We start from the raw sequence: 18,258 nt of genomic DNA on the forward strand, positions 1-18,258 counted from the left end.
ATTAGCAAGAGGAAACAAGATATGAGTGCATCCCATGTCCTAAGGCATACCAGGGCCTGTGTGCTATGCTAGACACACTGAAGGTCTGAGTGTGGGTGAAGAATCCCGATCCCCCTGTTGTCCTCCCTTCTTTTAGGGCAAGCCTGAAAGCAACCATGGGGGAAGTGGTGATCTGACAGGATCACTTTGTACCCAGGCAGTCTGGATCTGGCTGCCAGCTGCCCTGCCCCTGCAGACCATGGGATGTGCGGGACATTGCCCTGGGGAAGGAAATCTCTGGTCCTAATGAAAGGTAAGCAGATGCAACCCCTTCTGAAGGGAGAGAAAAGAGCCTTCAGGCACAGATAGTTTGGTCAAGCAGCCCAAAGACAGTTTGTGAGTTCTTTCTTGACAAATCTCATCATATCACACCCACATACACTTACATTTTAGATATATTAGCTTTTCTATACCAAGTGTGTAGCAATTAACAAGGAATAGGGACATCAGCAGCCTCTCAGTATATGATACTAAAAGTTAAATAATCTGCTTTTGGTCAAGTTTTTACTATTTCTGCAAAGTACAGCAGGGAAAACTGGCAGTCAGAAGACCCATATTGCAGCGTACCTGCTTCTAGCCTTCTTTAGGCCAGTGACTTGCCCTCTGTGACTTCGCTTTTATCATCCATAACAGAAAAATAATAATGACAGCTCCTCTTCAGACGATTATTGTTAAGAGTAAAATCAAATAAGCTCTCATTAATTAAAGTGCTTGGGAAACTCCAAAGTACTGGTTAAACACATGTTTAATTACTGTTGGTATTTTATCCATTTGGTTTTTGGCTATGAGCTTACTCTAACAGAAAAGCTATAATATTTGTCCTTGTAGCCAGTGTCCCCCATTAATTCAATTCAGCAAATATTTATTGAGCACTCACTTTGTGCCAGGCATCATGCCAAGACTGGGGATAAAATGGGAAACAAGACAGTGTCCTTGGTCTCACAGACCTCATCGTCTAAACAGCACCTTCTTGTCAGGTGTGGTCCTTGGGCCAGCGGCAGGAGCACTGCTAGAAATGAATCGTCACAGAGCGCCTGGGTGGCTCAGTCGGTGAAGCGTCGGCCTTCAGCTCAGGTCATGATCCCAGGGTCCTGGGATCGAGTCCCACATCGGGCTCCCTGCTCAGCAGGGAGCCTGCTTCTCCCTCTGTCTCTCTCTCCCCCTCTGCCTTTCTCCTGCTCGTTCTCTAATTAATAAAATCTTAAAAAAAAAAAAAAAAAAGAAATGAATCACTGCAACCCCTCCCCAGACCTACTGAACAAGAATCATGTAACACTCTCCTCAGCTGGTTCATGTGCACTTTTAAGTTTGACAAACACTGCTCTAGAGGGTATTGATCCTGTCACTCTCCACTGAAACCTGACAAAGACTATACCTCAACTGTTAATGGTTTAGAAATCAATCAAACATCCCCTTTGTTTTCCCACAGCTTTCTCTGAAGCAAAGAAGGACTACATGTTCTGTTGTCATCCTCTTCCAAGTGCAGACAGGAGTCAACGTGGAAGAGGAGGAGGGCTGTGAGGGACTGGATATCTGTGTCCCTCAGTACACTGTGTCCCCTTCATATGCTGAAATCCTAACCCCACTGTGATGGTCGTAGGAGGTGGGGTCTTTGGGCGTGATTAGGTCATGAGGCTTCGTGGATAGGAAGAGACATGAGAATCTCTCTTCTCTTTCTCTCTCTCTCTTCCTCTCTCTCCCTGACGGTACAATAGGAGGGTGGCCATCCAGCAGACCAAGAAGAGTGCCCTCACCAGACACTGGATCTGCTGGTACCTCAGTCATGGACTTCCCAGCTTCCAGAACTATGAGAAATAAATTGTTGTTTAAGCCACCCAGCCTATGGGATTTTTGTTACAGCAGCCCAAACCGACTAAGACATCAGCTTGGACACAGGAGGATGGCCTGCCCTTCCAACCAATGCTTCTTGAGAAGGCAAAGCTGGTGCTGCCCCAGATGCATACTCTCACTGAAGGCCATTCTCAGAGTTTTGTTCTCAAAGTTATCTGTCAGAGTGGCCAGCCTCTTACATGCTGGAGAAAGCAAACAGAGTCTTCACATACTAGCCAAAGTCTTCCCCTCACTGAACAGAAATCATCCAGTTGCAACTTAGCAACTATCCAGAGAAGTCATTTGAAGTCTGAGGCATGTGCTTCCGAGAGCAAACCCAGAAGCTTGGAAGCAGCAAGAGGATAACAATCAGAATAATGCAACTCTGCCACCCCAGTGTTCTGACCCTATTCTAAGAGAGAACCAAGGAGTGCACTTGTGATGAGCACCAGGTGATGTATGAAAAGTGGTGAATCACTATATTGTACACCTGAAACTAATATTACCCTGTATGTTAACTGAAATTTAAATAAAAATTATTTAAAATAAATATAAAAATAAATTTTAAAAAAATTTTAAAAAAGGGATGTGGGGTAGCTCAGTCAGTTAAGAGTCCAACTCTTGATTTCGGCTTAGGTCATGATCTCACGGTCATGAGACAGAGCCCTGCCTCGGGCTTTGCACTGGGCGTGCAGCTGGCTTAAGATTCTCTCTCTCTCTCTCTCCCTCTGCCCGTTTCCACTCCTCTCTGTCTCTCTAAACAAACAAAAACTTAAAGAAATTTTTTTAAAAAGAGAACCAAACATTTGCAGAACAAGATGGAGCCAGTCTTAAATAAACTATAAAGAATCTCACCTGACTTATAACAATCTGATCTTTTCTCATGATCTAGAATAAAAATGGCAAGTTTAAACCAATTTAAAATACTAGTCAATTATAAGAAAGCTATTTTAATGTCCTTATGAAACTGCTACTTTTGGGGTTACGCTCATCCTTATCATAAGCCACAAAGCCGGGGCGCCTGGGTGGCTCAGTCATTAAGCGTCTGCCTTCGGCTCGGGTCACGGTCCCAGGGTCCTGGGATCGAGCCCTGCATCGGGCTCCCTGCTCGGCGGGAAGCCTGCTTCTCCCTCTCCCATTCCCCTTGCTTATATTCCCTCTCTCGCTGTGTCTCTCTCTGTCAAATAAATAAATAAAATCTTAAAAAAAAAAAAAAGCCACAAAGCCAATTTCCTGGCTTTAGGTCTTTTCCTTGCTTATACTTGTGTTCCTGACTCTATTTAAATATAAAATGAATTAACATGTATGAATATCCTACACAAATGTGACGGTTTCTCTTTTGTAAAAATTATTACTATTTGCAGCAAGATACATGGATCATTTAAACAGGATTCATCTAAAATGCCATTAACTTGCTATGGGTTTCTTTTTTTACGGATTAATATGTTTTAATTACATTAATTTTGTTTACTTTCCCAGCTTCTGAAAGCATTTTTTAATCAAACTTTTTAAGATAACTGTACGTCTGACCACATGCAGTTGTAAGGAATGATATGGGAAGATCCCATACACCCTTCATCCATTTCCCCCCAACGGTAGCATCTTGCATAACTATAGCACAATATCACAACCAGGAAACCAACACTGATACAATCCACCTCAGATTTCATCAGTGTCATATGTACTAATTTGTGAGAGTTCTGTTCTATGCACTTTGATCCTGTGTGTACACTTCTGTAATTGACACCACAATCAATGTTCAGAACATTTCAATCACCATAAGGATGCTTTAGGCAGCCCTTCTATAAGCACACCCACCTTCCTCCCCACCCCAGTCTGTAAGCACTGACAACCACTAATCTGTTTTCCATCTCTATCATCTGGTCATTTCAATAATGTTTTATAAATGGAATCATACGGTATGTAACCTTTTCTGATTAGCTTTTTCACTCAGCATAATTCCTTAAGATCCATCCACGTTTTTTCCCTTAGCAATAGTTTATTCCTTTTTATTACTGAGTAGTATTCCATCGACTAACCATACCAGTTTCTTTAACCATTCATCTGTTGAAGCATATTTGAAATGTTTCAAGTTTTGGCTATTACAAATAAAAGTTGCTCTGAATACTAGTGTGCCTATTTTTATGTGAAAATAATCTCCATCACTTATTTCACCCATTCTCCCACCAACCTCCCCTCTGGTAACCATCAGTTAGTTCTCTGTAGTTAAGAGTCTGTTTCTTGCTTTGTGTATGTGTCTCTCTCTTTTCCTTTGTTCATTTGTTTTGTTTCTCAAATTCCACATATAAGTGAAATTATATAGTATTTGTCTTTGTCTGACTAACTTACCTCATTTAGCATTATACTCTCCACCCATGTCATTGCAAATGTTAAGATTTCGTTCCTTTTTATGGCTAACATTCCATTACATATATATGTACACCATACCTTCCTTATCCATTCATCTATCAATGGACACATGGGCTGCAATGCACATTTAATTTCATAAGAAACAGCCAAATTATTTTCCAGGGGAGCTGAACCATTGTACACAAAAGATGAGTAGGAATTTCTAGATACAGCAGAGACTGCCAGTAATTCCCCAATATCTGAGTGACCCATCTCTCAGAGTGATTGAAATCCCTAATTTTGGCTACCCCAAAGTAAAGACTTACATTCTCTGTCTTCCCTCACAGCTAGGTATGATCACTTGATTAATTCAGGCTAATATCTTCTAAGTAGGAGTTTTGCGGGAAGCTTCTAAGAATATTCCATTAAAGAAATGCAGATTGTACCTTCTGCCCCTTTACTTATTTCTTGGTTCGTCCTGCTGCTATAAACTAGATGTGATATTTGGCATCCTGGATCATAAATACAAGTGCTGCATCCTAGGGATGTCAGAGTGGTAAGCTGGAAGTAGCCTAAGTCCCTGAGGACCCCGGCAGACCAATTAGCCCTACACTGTCTTGCCCAGACTTTTATGTGAAAGTAAAATAAACTATGTGATTTAGGCTGTTCTTTAATTCCCTGTTATTCACAGCTGGGACTGAATCCTGACCAGGTACCAAAGCACGGAGACATAAATGATCCACCCAGGAAACACCATTAGCTCCGAACAGTGTGAGCACGGAGTACTCCCTGGTACCTAACTAGAAAGGAAGCAGAAGCCAAAGACAAAAGCAAGGCCCAGTCATGAAGGGTGTGGCATACCAGGGCTGCTCGTCTACAGGAACAAAGAGCTCTCTTTCAAAAGCTTGCCTTAAAGGTCTAGGAATACCCATGCATCCAGATGGGTTTTCCCACAAACCACCGAGAGGGAGGCTTGGCCTTGGCAGGAGGCTGGAGCCCTCCCTGAGGCCGCTGCCTCCCACGGATCTGCTGGGCAGCTCAGCCTCCTGGCTCCACTGCTGCTTTGGCAGCTGACACTGCAGCTCTGGTGCACATATAATGACAAATAATTCAGAGCCCCCTGGTCACCAGATCTCTCCAGCAACACTGCTTGTAGCTATAGTATCACCAAAAATGCTTAAGAAGACAGTGCCTCAGACTCTGGCCCCAACTCCCCTCCCCCATCAGAGGGGTCTCAAGAGCACAGGGGATTTCAGACACCTTTCCACCCTCTCCACACTTCTTCTGGAGCTAAAGCACAAAACTCCTTCCCTCACCCTCAGAATCCACACACACACACACACACACACACACACACACACACACACAGAGGTAAACATGGCAACCCTGTGACCATGGCAGGGCTGTGATATGGTCAGATTTACACTTAAGACTGCTCTCTGCTTGCTGCATGGAAAATGGTTTCGAAGGCAGCAGGAAAAGAAGCAAATAAAACTGTGATGCCCAAGCAAGAAATTCTGAGGGCCTGAACCAAAGCAGAGACGGGGGGGGGGGGGTATATTTGAGGATCTCCTCCCCACAGAGAGGAGGGGACATATTTGAGTAGCACAAAACAAGTAAAATCAACAGCATTTGGTGACTGGTAGATGTAAGGATGAGGACAGGGAGGAACATGGGGAGACTTCTGGGACAGGATAACTTAAGTTATTAATACTAAAGCTACTAGAAACAGCCGCCAATCACTGGCCACCAACTCCATGCTACTCCCTGAGTCTGGTGCTTCATATTCAACACCTCTTAATTCTTAGACTCACTCTGTGGAATACAGTTTTAATCCACACTTTACAAATAAGGAAAATGAGGCAAGGAAAAGTTGAGTGACCTACTCAGAACTTCCCAGGTAGAAACCAACAAGGATATGCCTCCAACCCTGTTCTCTGGCTCAGTGCAGGTCTCCATGACACCACCCTATGCTATGTCCCCCAGGTCAGCATTCAGATGCTGTTTTTCAGAAAAGGAACTGAAAGAAAATATACCAAAATGGTTACCTTTGGATGGCAGAAGCTGTTTTTATTTATACACATCTATGTTTTCCAGATTTTCTTCCATGCATTTGCACGGTATCTATAAAGGAAGCAATAAATGTTTTTCTTTTTTTTTTTTTTTAAGATTTTATTTGACAGAGAGAGAGAGACAGTGAGAGAGGGAACACAAGCAGGGGGAGTGGGAGAGTGAGAAGCAGGCTTCCTGCAGAGTAGGGAGCCTGATGTGGGGCTCGATCCCAGGACCCTGGGATCATGACCTGAGCTGAAGGCAGACGCTCAATGACTGAGCCACCCAGGTGTCCCGCAATAAATGTTTCTATTTAAATAATAATATAACACTCTGAGAAAGAAAAGCTTCAGAAATCTAAACATATGTACATATTCTTTGGCAGGAAAGAGGGGAGAGTCTTAAGTCACAGGCCCAGGTTGCCATAGAAGTGAGAGCCAAGCCTAATAAATACTCCCAGCAAAAGCCTTGTCAGATGGCAGGCCCCTGGGCTGGTACTGGCCAGGAAGGCCCCTCCTTTCACAAAGACATTACCTTGAGAAATTCTCATTATCTCACTGGCTCTGAGACCACTAGTTTGTTGGTTTTTCCTCTTTAAAAAAATTCTTGTCAGTAATAATTTCAGGCACTGAAACAAAAATTCCAGACAGCACATCCTCTGCCAACACTTCATAAGTGTCTGAATAATGGCACCATGAATATTTATGTCTTGTTATTATCACGGCTACAAGGAATGACAGTTTCAGCACAAGTGACCATATTCATTTTCATCTCACTGTTTGACCCTGAATATTCTTTATTTCTCCCACTCAGCAGCACCACATACCCCGCTGCAGATTTGCGTATGGTCCTGTTACATAGGGGGAATACTCCTCTAAGAAATGTTCGGTTTTCCTTTCCTGTGCAACCAGAGAGCTAGGGAATCCTGCATTCGTCCACCCATCCATCAGCAAATACTCACTGAGGACCCTATGCTGGGCTCCAGGACACAAAGCTGACATGTTCCTTGCCTGCAAGTCGGGTCAGGAGACAGACACATCAACAGCCCGTTACACTACACTGAGGTGAGTGCAATGAATGGCTGGCACTAGGTCGCAGGTGCTGTGGCAGATACCACTAATGGGGACAACATGAACAAAGGCACCAACCTGAAAAGAGCATAGTCTGGGCAAAGCATGACGAGCAGTTCAATGTTGTCAGAGAGCAGCGAGACAGAATAAGAATGGCCTCAAAGGCTTCAAGAAAGAGCTGGGACTTGAGGGTGAATTTAAGGGACCAAAATTAAGGCAGCAAGATTGACGGGAGATTGGTAGTACAGGCCAGGAAACAAAATTATGGGGGCCCAAACTGGAACTGTGGGGGTGGGTATATGGAAAAGGAAACAGATTCAGAAACTACTGGAAAGATTAAATCAGGAAACATTGGTCCCTAGTTAAAGGAGGAGGATGGTGTGCATTTGGACGAGTTGGGAGAGGAGTATTAGGGTGTAGGAGTGGGAGGAACCAATACATAGAAAAATCTGCAGATTATTTTATGGAAATGTCATCTATTTAAAACATGGTATCTTCCAATCCAGGTTCTTATTGTCTCTTCCATTTAAATCTTCCTCTAGTCCCTCAATAACATTTCATCATTTTCTTCACTTAGGTCTCAGTTATTTCTTTCTAGATGAATACATACGGATTTTTTATTTCCCTGTTGCTATTGTAAATGGACTCTCTTTTTCATCATATTTTCTCATTAGTTGCATCAGTTAAGATTCACTTGGTTACAAATGACAGAAAATCCAACTCAAACTGATATAAACAAATAATAGTAACACATACTGAACGCTCATTATTGCTAGATATTGATCCAAGCACTTTATATGTATTAATCTTCTGACTCAGTTAAATATAAGGAGAAGATTTAAATGAAAAAAATGAGTCATGTCTGTCTTCAAATATAGATGGATCCAGCAGCTCAAAAACCCTCACCAGGACTGAGTATGTCTCCATCTCTTGGCTCCACAGTGGCAGTGACTGAAGCAGCTTCCACACTGTCTACTTTTAGGTGCAGGCCTGGCAAGGATTTGGGTAGAAGAACCTGCTCCAGATAAAGACCTCACATTGAGTCTCTCACTAGCCCAACTTGAGATGTGTGCCCATCACTGCTACTAGAGGGAAGTGGCACTTTGGCTAGATGTGGTCATGTGCTACTCTCCCAAAACTGTATACGCTGAGAGTAGGGGAGGAGTCACTCAGTCTTAAACAAATCCTTTGTAAGAAGTAGGGACATGGGGGGAGATGGCAAAAAAATAACCAATGTCCACTCTACTGGTTACTACTCCATCAATTACTATTATTACTTTGGATTAAAACTACACACACACACACACACACCTAAACATTACATGTGTAATATACATATAACAAGCAACCAGCCTGGATAATTTCAAGGTTACTTTAATTGAGTGTTGTACTAGATTGATTGTACTAGTAGCCCCAATCTTCACACTTCCCTGAATCTGATCTCTCTGCTCTCCACACTGACTCTGGGCTCAGCCTGGTGCCTCGCTTTTACCAATGGGACAATCTCAAACCTGATACAAACAGGCCTGAAAAAGAAACTTTAGGTTTCCTCCTCCTCTCTTTGAACTTGGCCACCACCAGGAAGACAAGCTTGGGTTAGCCTGCTAGAGGATCAAAAACCATGTGGAAGAATGTCAAGATATCCTAGCTAAAGCTACCCTAGACCCAACCAGCCCCAGCCGACCTGCCAGCTGACTGCAGATGCATGAGCAAGCCCAGCCAAGATTAGCCAAGCTCAGCCTGGATCAGCAGAACTATCCCACCACAGACTCATGAGAAATAAAAAATGGTTGTTGTTTTAAGCCCCTAAGTTGTGTAGTGACTTATAATACAGCAATAGGTATCTGAAATAGACATTCTCCATTTATGCCTAATAACATGATTATCAAAATTAACAAAGGTAACAAAGCCCAATATACTAATGGGCTAGTGCTGGTGCTCAGGAAGATAGCAGGGAAGAGATGGACACAGGGCTGCAACCTGAGTAGGTTGCTACATTAGGCACACTAGCAGCCTGTGATCATGGAGAGCAGGGCCAAGAGTACTGAAAGGCAGAAGTAAGTTGTTAACAAAGGTAATTTGCAAATCAAACCAATCAACATACAAGTTTCAATTCACACATTTTTGTGAATGCAGAGGTCTAGGCCTTGAGGCAAAGATAAAGGAGCTGGGGAGAGGAGACGCCAGCTCATGAAATGAGAGCATAATGATCCCTGTGATATGACCAAGTACACATAGGCGAGACGCAGGAGCAGAGCAACATAAAACTGGAGAAGGGAGACGGCTAGCCCTGGGGTGCAGGAAACTTAAAGGAAAGAAACCAAGCCAGATTTTCCATGAAATGGGAAGAATATAATCCCAGGAAATTTGGAAACTTGAAGAGTATACTAAAGGATGTGAATCATGTTGAAAACCACAAAAAAATCTGGAAAAATTTATTTCATTGTTTTTGTGCTAGAATAGAAAAAGCAGAGTTGACGTCAGGAGATGCAAGTTTTGTTTTTCTGCTTGACCTTGGGTAAGCCACAGAATGTCTTTGTGTTTTGGGGTTTTTTTTTAAGATTGACTGATTTATTTATGTTTAAGTATCTCTACACCTAACCCAGAGCTCAAGCCCACAACCCCAAGATCAAGAGTTGCACCCTCCACCAACTGAGCCAGCCAGGCACCCCAGAACATCTTTGGATCTTAGTTTTCTCATCTATAAAATAAAGAAATTCAATAATCTCTAACCTTTCCTCCATGTCTAAAAATTCTCCATTTCTTTCTCTCTCTCTCTCCCCCCTCCACTCCTCCCTTTCTTTCTTCTCTCTCCTCCCCCTCTATATATAGCGAAAAATATAATTTCTGGAATATTTCATCCACCTTACCTTTGGTCCAAGAATCAGCTCTTCTCCAGAGAGCTGGAAGAGGAGCAAAAAAACGAGCCAACTGTCAAAGCTGAGGATGAGGGAGATAAATATATTTGTCTCCAAACATATGATGAAAAAGAATAATCTCTTGGCTATTACCATTTTCCAGAAATGTTTCAAATCTTCCAACAGTAATAAGGACTCTTTTTTGACACTGTGAAAATAATCAAATGTCTTTCTCTGCTTGGAACACTAACCTGTTTGATGACACAGGGAGTGGTAGCTCAGTATCTACTGTCATTGCTCTTTTTCTTCTACAATTTTTTATTAACATATAATGTATTATTTGTTTCAGGGGTACAGGTCTGTGATTCATCAGTCTTACACAATTCACAGCACTCACCATAGTACATACCCTCCCCAATGTCCATCACCCAGCCACCCCATTCCTCTCACCCCCCTCCACTCCAGCAACCCTCCGTTTGTTTCCTGAGATTAAGAGTCTCTTATGGTTTGTCTCCCTCTCTGGTTTCATTTTGTTTCATTTTTCCCTCCCTTCCCCTATGATCCTCTGTTTTGTTTCTCAAATTCCTCATATCAGTGAGATCATGATACTTATCTTTCTCTGATTAATTTATTTCGCTTAGCATAATACCCTCTAGTTCCATCCACGTCATAGCAAATGACAAGATTTCTTTTTTTGATGGCTGCATAATATTCCATTGTGTGTGTGTGTGTGTGTGTGTATGTATATATACCACATCTTCTTTATCCATTCATCTGTTGATGGACATCTTGCTCTTTCCATAGTTTGGCCATTGTGGACATTGTTGCTATAAACATTGGGGTGCATGTGCCCCTTCCGATCACTACATTTGTATCTTTGGGGTAAATACCCACTAGTGCAATTGCTGGGTCGTACAGTAGCTCTATTTTCAACTTTTTGAGGAATCTCCATACTGTTTTCCAGAGCGGCTGCACCAGCTTGCATTCCCACCAACAGTGTAGGAGGGTTCCCCTTTCTCTGCATCCTCGCCAACATCTGTCGTTTCCTGACTTGTCAATTTTAGCCATTCTGACTGGTGTGAGGTGGTATCTCATTGAAGTTTTGATTTGGATTTCCCTGATGCCGAGTGATGTTGAGCACTTTTTCATGTGTCTGTTGGCCATTTGGATGTCTTCTTTGGAAAAATGTCTGTTCATGTCTTCTGTCCATTTCTTGATTTGATTCTTTGTTCTTTAGGTGTTGAGTTTGATAAGTTCTTTATAGATTTTGGATACTAGCCCTTTATCTGATATGTCATTTGCAAATATCTTCTCCCATTCTGTCAGCTGTCTTTTGGTTTTGTCGACTGTTTCCTTTGCTGTGCAAAAGCTTTTTATCTTGATGAAGTCCCAATAGTTCATTTTTGCCCTTGCTTCCCTTGCCTTTGGCGATGTTTCTAGGAAGAAGTTGCTTCGGCTGAGGTCAAAGAGGTTGCTGCCTGTGTTCTCCTCAAGGATTTTGATGGATTCCTGTCTCACATATAGGTCTTTCATCCATTTTGAGTCTATTTTTGTGTGTGGTGTAAGGAAATGGTCCAGTTTCATTCTTCTGCATGTGGCTGTCCAATTTTCCCAACACCATTTATTGAAGAGACTGTCTTTTTTCCTTCGGACATTCTTTCCTGCTTTGTTGAAGATTAGTTGACCATAGAGTTGAGGGTCCATTTCTGGGCTCTCTATTCTGTTCCATTGATTTACATGTCTGTTTTTGTGCCGGTACCACACTGTCTTGATGATTACAGCTTCGTAATAGAGCTTGAAGTCCGGAATTGTGATGCCACCAGCTTTGCTTTTCTTTTTCAACATTCCTCTGGCTATGTGGGGTCTTTTCTGGTTCCATACAAATTTTAGGATTATTTGTTCCATTCCTTTGAAAAAAGTGGATGGTATTTTGATAGGGATTGCATTAAATGTGTAGATTGCTCTAGGTAGCATTGACATTTTCACAATATTTTTTCTTCCAAACCATGAGCATGGAACATTTTTCCATTTCTTTGTGTCTTCCTCAATTTCTTTCATGAGTATTCTATAGTTTTCTGAGTACAGATTCTTTGCCTCTTTGGTTAGATTTATTCCTAGGTATTTTATGGTTTTGGGTGCAATTGTAAATGGGATCGACTCCTTAATTTCTCTTTCTTCTGTCTTGTTGGTGTTTAGAAATGCGACTGATTTCTGTGCATTGATTTTGTATCCTGCCACTTTATTGAATTCCTGTATGAGTTTTAGCAGTTTTGGGGTGGAGTCTTTTGGGATTTCCACATAAAGTATCATATCATCTGCAAAAAAGGGAGAGTTTCACTTCTTTGCTGATTCGGATGCCTTTTATTTCTTTCTGTTGTCTGATTGCTGAGGCTAGGACTTCTAGTACTATGTTGAATAGCAGTGATGATAGTGGATATCCCTGCCATGTTCCTGACCTTAGGTGAAAAGCTCTCAGTTTTTTCCATTGAGTATGATATTCGCTGTGGGTTTTTGATAGATGGCTTTTACGATATTGAGGTATGTACCCTCTATCCCTACACTGTGAAAAGTTAAGAAAGGACGCTGTACTTTGTCAAATGCTTTTTCTGCATCTATTGAAAGGATCATATGGTTCTTGTTCTTTCTTTTGTTAATGCATTGTACCACACTGATTGATTTGCTTGAACCAACCTTGCAGCAGGAATAAATCCCACTTGGTCGTGGTGAATAATCCTTTTAATGTACCATTGGATCCTACTGGCTAGTATTTTGGTGAGAATTTTTGCATCCATGTTCATCAGGGATATTGATCTGTAGTTCTCCTTTTTGATGGGGTCTTTGTCTGGTTTGGGGATCAAGGTAATGCTGGCCTCATAAGATGAGTTTGGAAGTTTTCCTTCCATTTCTATTTTTTGGAACATTTTCAAAAGAATATGCATTCTTTAGTTCTTCCTTAAATGTTTGGTAGAATTCCCCTTGGGAAGCCATCTGGCCCTGGGCTCTTGTTTGTTGGGAGATTTTTGATTATTGCTTCGATTTCCTTACTGGTTATGGGTCTGTTCAGGTTTTCTATTTAACTGCCATTGCTCTCTTAATACACGTAGTAGACTAGGTCATTATTTAACTTCCAACATGTACCCCCATTCTAACAGTACCTCAATTTTCTTGAGGGGAAATAATTCTCCTCCACTGTGTAATCTTAGAAGAAAATTCTTGGAAACCACTTCCCATAATAGAAGATGAAGGGCTCAGATCCTCCTCCTCCTGGCCCTGGGAGTGGGAGCAGGAGTGATGCAAGTAACTAAGATTGACCAATAAGACATGTTCTGAGGACTTAGAATTTGAGCCAGCTTCAGCTGACTTAGGGTTGGGTGTTATTCTTTCCAAATGTTGCTCACCACACTGTTCCTTCCCCACAATGCCTACTGAGATTTCCATGGGTTTTTATGGGTTCTACATTTCCAAGCCTGCTTGTTCAGCCTCCTATCTGTTGTATGAGCCCCCTGACATCCTACCAAAAATTCCCTTTAGCTTAAGCTATTCTGAGGCAGTTTCTAGTATAGGAGACTGAGAAGTTGACTGATACAATAACATTCCACCAGAACCAGTCTTAGGCATAAGTCAATGTTAGGCTATGTCTTACTTCCTGCCCTTTTACACACTGTTTCCTGTGCATCAGGTGCTTTTCCTCCTTTAATAATAATTAACTTTTATTTATTTATTTACTTATTTTACTTTTTATAGAGATGATAAGGTAGCAATTAAAAGCACAGGGTAAAATTCCAGATTAGGTCCTAAATGTGAGCCCTGAAACCATAAAAATCCTAGAAGAGAGCACAGGCAGTAATTTCTCTGACACTGTCCATAGCAACACTTTTCTAGATATATCTCCTAAAGCAAGGGAAACAAAAGCAAAAAAAAAAACCAAAAAAAAACCTATTAGGACTACATCAAAATAAAAAGCTTTTGCACAGTGAAGGAACCATCAAGAAAGCAAAAAGGCAACTTACTAAATAGGAGAAGATATTTGCAAATGATATATCCAATAAGGGGTTAATATCCCAACTATATAAAGAACCTATACAACTCAACACCAAAAAACAAATAATTTAAAAATGGGCAGAGGACTTGAATAGACATTTTTCCTAAGAGGACATACAGATAGCCAACAGACACATAAAAAGATGTTCAACATCACTCATCATCAGGGAAATGCAAATCAAAACCACAATAAGGTATCACCTCACACCTGTCAGAATGGCTAAAATCAAAAAGACAAGAAATAGTTAGTGTTGGCAAGGATGTGGAGAAAAAGGAACCCTCGTATACAGCTGATGGGAGTATCAATTGGTACAGCCACCATGGAAAACAGTATGGAGGTTCCTCAAAAAATTAAAAATATAAATACCATATGATCCAACAATTCCTCTACTGAGTACTTATCCGAAGAAAACAAAAACACTAACTCAAAAAGACATATACAACTATGCCCAAATAAAAATTTTTTGAAGATTTAATTTAAAAAAATAAATTTCAGTTTATTCACTTATGTACTATTCAACAAACTAGCCATTTAACACCTATGGCTTCGATTTCTTCGTATGTAAAAGGAGTATAATAGAAATATCCACATCACAGAATTGTTATGAGGATTCAGTGAGTTATATTACCTGAGAAATTAAGTAATAAAGTAAATGAGAATAATGTCTGGCACCTGGTAAATGCTATATAATTGTTTGCTATTGTCATTATGTACTGAGTACTGTACAAACAATTCCCTATGCCTTTCACAATGTATCAAGTAGGCACAATAATCTTTATATATATAAGAAAACAGACTCAGAGAAGGTAAAAACTTGCCTTGGTCCCACACTTAGTAAGTATCAATGGCAGAGTCAGTTTCATGTCTGTATCTAACTTCTACTGTCTGCCTCAACTCAAGTTTATCTCCTCCAGAAAGCCCTGAAAACCCCATGCATTTTCCATGATGACTAGCTATTACTTTCATAAGCAATACAATTTAATTTTTATAAAATGGTGACCTTGGAAATATAATGGGGACTGAAGACTGACATTAATCAATGAACTTACCTCCATCTCTTCCTCTCCCTGGTCAAACCCCTACAACAAACCAGGTTCCAAGTTCCCTCCAATCTTTCTGTGACTGTATGAAAAATGAATTTAATCCTTTTCTAAGCTTAATAGTGCAATTGTCTAGCACAAGAGTAACCTCTGTTTGGGCCATTTAGTATTTAGTTATTCCATTGTGGAAAAATTTGCCATAAACTTTCCAAAACAAGGTGGTGCTTTGGTCATTAGCATCTGGCCTCTAGGATGATTTACACTTTTTTCTAGTATAAGTTTCAATTAAGTATAATACAGTAATGTATAAAACATGTGTTTTTACATATGTATAGCCAGTGTAATCACCATTCATATCAAGAAAGGAAGTATCCCCAGCTCTCCAGAGGGTTCCTTCATGTTCTGTCCAGTCAATAACCCTCCCAGTCAAGAACCATTATTCTGCAGACTTATATCAACACGGATTATTAGTTTACCTGTTTTCGAACTTAACATAAATGGAATTATAGGAAATGGACTCCACTGTATTTGGTCTCTTTAATTCAAGGTTATGTTTATGAGATTTATACCCGTTGTTTCATACTCCAATACTTTGTTCTGTTTCAGTGCCAAATAATAATCCATTGTTTGAATTTTCTAATTTACCTATGCTACAATTCATGAACATTTTGATTGTTTTCTATTTTGGTCTATTAGGAAGAGTACTGTAATAAACATTCCTGTGCAAGTCTTTTGTTGTACATATACATTCACTGATATCGGATATAAATCTAGGAGTGAAACCGCTGGCTCATAAGACTAACATACAGCTTTCTGAATTTTCCAAAGTGATTCTATTAATTTCAAAGTAGTTATATTAGTTTTAAATCATAACAGCAGTATATGATAATTTGTATTTCTCTATATCCTCACAAACACTTGGTATTATTACATTTGTTTGTTTTATTTTAAACTATTTTGGCAGGTGCACATCATATTATTTTTGCTTTAATTTAGATTTCCCTGATAACTAATGAAATTAACTACTTTTATATTTGTTCATTGGCCATCTGAATATTTTTTGTGAAATTCCTGTTCCATATGTCTACTCATTTAAAAAAAATACCCTGCCCCATTTCTCTTATTGATTGGCATAATATCTTTATATATTCCGTGAATCTTATATCTGATATACATATTGAAAAAATCTTTTACTCAGTGGTTTATCTTCTTACTCTCCTAATGGTAACTTTGGAGAAAATATGTTTTACATTGTAATGAGGTCCAATTTACCAACCTTTTTTATTTACACTTGATACTATTTTTTTTTTATATTGAAGCATAGTTAACAATGCTACATTAGTTTCAGGTGTATTACATAGTGATTCAACATCTCTATACCTTATGCTATGCTCACCACAAGTGTAGCTACCATCTGTCATCCTACTATGCTATTACAATACCATTGACTAGGGGCGCCGGGGTGGCTCGGTCACTTAAGTGTCTGCCTTCAGCTCGGGTCATCATCCCAGGGTCCTGGGATCGAGTCCCGCATCAGGCTCCCTCCTCAGTTGGGAGTCTGCTTCTCCCTTTGCCTGTTGCTCCCCCTGCTTGTGCTCTCTCTCTCTCTTTCTCTGTCAAATAAATAAATAAAACTCTTTGAAAAAGAAATACCATTGACTATATTCCCTACGCTGTGCCTTTCATCCCCATGACTTACTATTCATTCCATAATTGGAAGCCTGTATCTCCCACTGCCCTTCACCCATTCTGCCCATCCTCCCACTCCCTTCCCACTGGCAACCATCAGTTTGTTCTCTATTTGTGGGAAGTTCTCCCTATCTGAATAGAAGCACCCTCCAGATCATCCCTCCCTTCCCACTCCCAGTTCCCATCCCCCACACTCCACCCCCTGTCTAAATCAGGCCTTATGAATTCCTACATGAACTATCTCTATGGGTTCCAAATGGTTCCCTTACTACAACATTTCTCTATCAATCTATTCTGCTATTCCTTGTGAAACTCACCTTCCAAATGGTATCTATGATCACATTTTCTCTTCCTCAAAAACCTTCCTTGATCCCTCACAACATATTTCTTTACATAGGGAAATAACTTTTAGACAGTATTTCATCCTCAAGGCATCTGGAATAACCACAGAGAAGACTCTTTTTAAAATGATGGAAATTTTATATAGACAAGAAATTCAGAGGCCACCTGAGTTCATTCATAGGCCTACCTATTTAAACTCAAACCCTTAAATCTCTATGAAAAATGAACTGGTGGGTACAGAGAAGAGAAGAGATGGTCTTGATCACTAGATGGAGTGAATTAAGGTTGTGGGTTCTGTTTAAACCCATAGTCTTGAACTGTTGAATTAGCCACCTCAAAGGCATCTTGCCTTCAATCTCTCCTCCCTCCAAACTTTGTATCATACCACTACCAGAGATAGCTTTCTAAAACCCAAATCTATGTCATGCCTTTAACAGCTTCCCATTTTTACAAAATAATGTCCATAGCTGGTATTCAGATGGTGATAATCTCTGGTATCTGATTTTACTGCAAGAGCAAACATGTCCACAAGTCTTCACCCCTCTCTGTATCCCCACCCTATGCAATTTGACTTTGCAGCTCCTCCCATCAAGGGGTGGAGTCAATTTCCCCACCCTATGAATTTAGGCTGGCCTGTGACTAACTTTGCCCAATAGAAAACAGCAGAAATGGCAGAGTACCAATTCCAGGCGGAGGTCTCAAGAGGCCTTGACCACTTCCACTCACCTCAGAACCCTGCCACTGCCCAGTGAACAAACCCAGGCTAGCCTACTAAATGACGACAGGCCCAATCACCTTGATCCACCAGTCAACATCCAGCCAACCACCACAAATGTGGATGAGGCCATGCTGGGCAAGGCAGCCCCTAGTCTACCCATTAGGTCACCAAAGACTTGTGACCAAGCCCACTTGAAATCAGCCAAGTCTGGCCAGATCAGCAAAACCCC

Source organism: Mirounga leonina, unplaced genomic scaffold, assembly GCF_011800145.1.
Source record: "Mirounga leonina isolate KUSES-001 unplaced genomic scaffold, KU_Mleo_1.0 Mir_153, whole genome shotgun sequence".
Classification (NCBI taxonomy): Eukaryota; Metazoa; Chordata; class Mammalia; order Carnivora; family Phocidae; genus Mirounga; species Mirounga leonina.